General features: G+C 39.3%; 1 long non-coding RNA gene across 1 annotated transcript; it reads left to right on the plus strand.

Moving 5' to 3' along the window:
- Window positions 1-3,749: 3,749 nt before the first annotated feature.
- LOC121713832 lies at window positions 3,750-4,607 on the plus strand. Its single transcript, XR_006032957.1, has 3 exons — window positions 3,750-3,908; window positions 4,031-4,151; window positions 4,424-4,607. It is a non-coding gene; the product is annotated as an uncharacterized LOC121713832 (long non-coding RNA).
- Window positions 4,608-4,899: the final 292 nt, after the last annotated feature.

The raw sequence follows: 4,899 nt of genomic DNA on the forward strand, positions 1-4,899 counted from the left end.
GATCTTCAATAAATATACAGTATACTTACTTCCTGTATTACTGGTAAGGTACATGTTTTTCTTTTATATATCATTATTGTTGACTGTAGCATTTGCTTATATACAAATAAATGGTTTATTCTTATGGACCAAATAAATCTAAACCATTGTGTCTGACTTCATTATTAGTTTTTATGCATACTTTTATGTTTTTGGTGAGAAAGAGAATGTGAATTCTGTCAACATTCTAAATCCCGTTTCCTGCATTTTTTTACACTTATCACTTAATTTATCATAACTTTTGAAAGGTTAATGATATTCCAATTCAGTCTTTTTTGTTAAATGGCCCACAACTTGCTGAACATGTCATACACTCTATATTTTTCTCTATCTCGTATAGAAACATGATGAAAATTCATTTTTATGCGAATGAAATTTGCAAATGCAATTTTAACGAATTTCGGTACTGATTGGTGGAAAGGCCGTTATGGTCATAGTTTGAAAGTTTCTCAGCGAAAAATATTGACAAAGATGGCGGAGTCTTTTACTGCCTATGGCGAAAATCTTAATGTGATTAAAAACTTTCTTGACGAATATTGGTACTTGTATCAACAAGGATTGGGGTTTATACATCACACGAACTTAGTCAGGGCCAATACACTATCAAATAGACCACTGTAAATGTTAGTTTAAACACTCAAACTTTTCAGGTAGCCGACAGGCTAACCTTTAGCATTTCCGACATTGTATGTCATTACATAATGCAGCTAACATTAGCCTACATGCTGCAACACAGGTATGAAATATATTATGTTTTAGTGAGTGTCCAAAGGGGTGAAAGCCACTTTAAATCGGGTCACATTATTGACTGTTGTGTGTCCGAGAGTCAGTTTGTGGGTTTTGTAAGGGCCAGCATGAGGGACAAGACCTACAAAGTTGTGGCGAGTTAAGCAGGGAGGTTGGTAACGTTAATGCTGCTAGCAGTGCTAGTTAACATTAGCTAGGCTACTGTAGCCTTCATACTGTATGATTCATATCAATTATTAACCTAGGAATACTTTGTGCATTTAATGAACATTTTGTGTAATAATTCACGGCAAATTAATAAACTGAATATGGTGGTCCAAGAGCAGACCATGCACCAGTTCATGCATCAGCCCGACTGAGCAGTGATGACAGCATAGGATGAGTCAGGTAACGCGTTACGAAGCACTGCCGTTAACGTTGACCGCTTTCACACACATACGATATAAAATACACGATGATAAATATAAAATTCAATATCAAAACACTATTATTTACACGATTACTCCTGAAATAACTGCTATTAACTGCACATTCACTATATAAAAATCACTGTTTGGAGGAAAGGGTTCGCGTGCTGTCGCCGGTTGGAAATGGCAAAATAAATCGCACCAATTTTGCCTATATTATTCAGTGAGGCGCGGTGGTTTATGGGATGAGTAGTTCCTTCGCTCGGAAATGAAAATATGTACAGACTTTTTTTGGATTTTCTCTTCGTTTTTTCACTCGAAATGATATGTTGTATGCTTATGAGTTATGCCGTAGCTGGTTAGCCTAAGACATGCTGTAAAACTCTTTAGATACGGATTTTTCCAAACGTCAATGGGACAAATGAATGGGAATCTTACATCCGGCACCTAACCGCATTTTGGCTGTGGGCGGGACTGTGCAGCTCTATTGTGACCACCATACAGGCTATTGCGTTTCTATTTTGTTATTTCACGTATGGTCTTCTTTCGTTAGTTATAGGCTACATGTAGCGGCATAAAACTTACACAGCCTCCTTGCCCGCTCTCACACACACACTCACACAATGGAAGCCTCTACCCTTATGGATGTGTTAGAGCTGTAGGTGCACTTAGTTGTTAGCGATTGACCAGGGGCCTATTGCACAAAACTAGGATAAGGGATTAAGCCGGGATATCTTGGTTATCCTGGCTCAATTTATCCGTGATCCAGTTGCACAAAAGCGGGATAGGGGGCAGCAGGATATGTTATGATATAAATCACCATGCCGATTTATTCTGTGGAGCTAGCCTGCTCCAGACCAGGCTAAATTCCAGGATCTATTTAATCTCATCCCTTATCTCAGTCAGCAGTCACCACAAACGGAAACCAATAGTTATTCCACTGCCCACTATACATTGTTATCACATATACCTAGACCCACTGTCATTATTTAAACGTTTGTGATCATTAATTAACTTTTACATACTCGCCATTCCCGACCTGTCATGCGACAATGTGACGTCATGGGAGTGCCTAACCATTTCACGCGTGGTGGTCGCGGAACTAGTTGCAATATTCTCCTTAACAGGGGTGTTGCTGTTGTGAGAAGGCTATCTACCTACTTCACACCGTAGAAGAAGCAATGAAGCCGCTCTAGTTGCCATGATGAATCAGTGAATCTGTGATCGGTGGCGGGGTCTATTTGAGGGAGCCGTGAGCGCGCACTTATCCAGGATAGGTTTCACCTGGCTTGATGAATCCGTGTCTGCTCATCCTGGCTTGCTCGTTGTGCAACCAATTAAGCCTGTACGCTCTTGTTTTGGATTCATTGAACGCAGCTCAGTAACTTATCCCGGATGTCTTAATTCTGCTTTTGTGTAACAGGCCCCAGGTTGCGTTTTCAAATGAAATACGTTTGTTAGGATAGCCGATTGTCAAAATAGGGAAATCAAAGTGCGTGCCTATACATTACACAATTGTATAGGCACGCAAATACACAACATTAACAATCTTAAACGCGGAGATAACATTCGTTAGACAGGTGAAGTTATCAGCAGCAACATGCATAAGAGCCTTAATAATGTAAGAGCACAGCTGGGTCTCGCGCCCCCTCCCCCAAATAAACAAAATGCCCCCTTGGAAATCGCAAATCGGAAATCTGTCAGCTGGGTCTGTGCACTACACCCGGCTCATGCAACGCAAAGCATCTGCTATCAACACTGAAGATAATCAAATAGATTGCAATGTGTGGTCACCGGAGAAAAAGATGAATTATCTTCGCTTACCTTGCCTGAGACTAGCTTTGCTAACCTCCTTCCATGTTCTCTGTGGTGTCCTCATCGCTCTCTCCATATTTGTTTGTAATGTTCATAAATTCCCACAGAAATCCAATACACATCAGGCAAATTGTCTTTCGTTGATAAATCCAATGTGACTGAAAGACGTCTGCTCTAAGAAAACAAACTAACTCGCATGGCTAACGGAGCAAAAACTAGCTGTAGCAACTGCTATGTTGATAACTTTGGCATGATCTGCCTAGCCAACAGGTGGCTTTGTCCTCATTTAATTTTAATGTAATTTCAACTAAACTTTTTAAACTCGACTTAATGAAACGTGCTAAGGTCCATTAAGCACCACAATTATAGCCTACAGAGTCTCAAAAATCCAGTATGACAATGCACCGTTCCGCATGGGCCTATACTCGAAGGTCAAAGCAAACCGGTTGTTTCCCACCTAGATTTGATTGGCTAGTCATGATCCCATGTAGCCATCAGTCAAATGTAATATACTGCTAAAATTTTTTTTTAAGGGAACACTTCAATCATACACTGGATTGATACTCTGACACTGTTTTGTTCTGAGCTCAAGTAAAACTTTTGAGGAGAGTATTTTATTTATCAAGAACTAAGCTTAAATTCTGTGAATGTAGTTGAGAATGGAGAAAAGGATGGAAGGTTTAAAAAAATGTGTTTTGAGCAATGTATATTCTGTGTTTGTTTCATCATAGTTAGGCCTCTGTCATAATGGGTGAAATAATATCTGCCAAATAACTATAGCATATTGCAGTAGTTTGAGTTACAGTTTTAGTTGTTATTCCAAAATAGATTGGCTGGATATACATGTAGGCCTATTGCCACCAAGACAGTTTTAATCCCATTTCAGCATACAAGCTACTTGTAAGTGTTAGGGCTTAAATACTGATATAAAATGTCAGATCATGGCGTTTAAATTGCTTCGTGGATGCAGGCATCCATAAAGCAATTTATACGTAGGTCTAATCTTGAGTCTTTCGCAACAGACTGGTCCAACCTTTGGCCGAAATTTCATGACTGGGTACCTGTCATCAGTTGGAGTGCATGCAGGAGAGACCAGAATTGGAAATAAGAGAAGTCCATCAGCCATACCATCAACTGCGAAACGTAAGATTTGTGAAAATGTATTTTGTGTGCGTTGCCAAATTTTTTTTGTCTATATACCATGTAAGTATGAACCAAATATGGTGTCAAATTTGTTTGTGTCACTGCCTCTGTAGTTGCTAACAACATTAACAGCTTTTGGGAAAGACACCCCTTTGCTTGTAACCAGTGGTTAACCTTGTAGTTTTTTACCAGTGGATAAATGCATACTTGATTTGACTTTGGTTATTATATTAGTTGGTGACCAATATGTTAACTGTGCCTTTATTTAATAGGGTGCTCGGAATCTGAACCCCATCCCTTATCATGCAGAAGGTGGGCCATAAACTTCACATGGACCAGAACGAGAAGCTCGGCATGTTTGGTACTACACACGTAGTTGCTGTTGATGGCTTCAGCAGCAAAATAGTGGCACATTCCACCATGCCAACTAAGAACAATCTAATTATATATGAAGAGGTCTACAGGTGAATATTGCACTATATCTTGCACTATTTCTTACTGTATGAGAACTAAAAGTGTTTGCTAATAGCTAAAATTAATTTAAATTAGTGCCACATTGCCACCTAGAGGACAAGTGCAACAGTGAAAAAAAGAACTACAGCCACATTTATTTATAGCTTACAATTTAATATGCTCAGATTATCAAACGTTAACATGGATGTTTTTTTTTTCAGACATGCCATTCTGTCCCATGGAATGTGGGATCAGGTTAGGGTTGACCATGGGCGGAAATTTTATTTGACCCTGT

The sequence above is a fragment of the Alosa sapidissima genome, chromosome 7 (genome assembly GCF_018492685.1).
Source record: "Alosa sapidissima isolate fAloSap1 chromosome 7, fAloSap1.pri, whole genome shotgun sequence".
Taxonomy (NCBI): Eukaryota; Metazoa; Chordata; class Actinopteri; order Clupeiformes; family Clupeidae; genus Alosa; species Alosa sapidissima.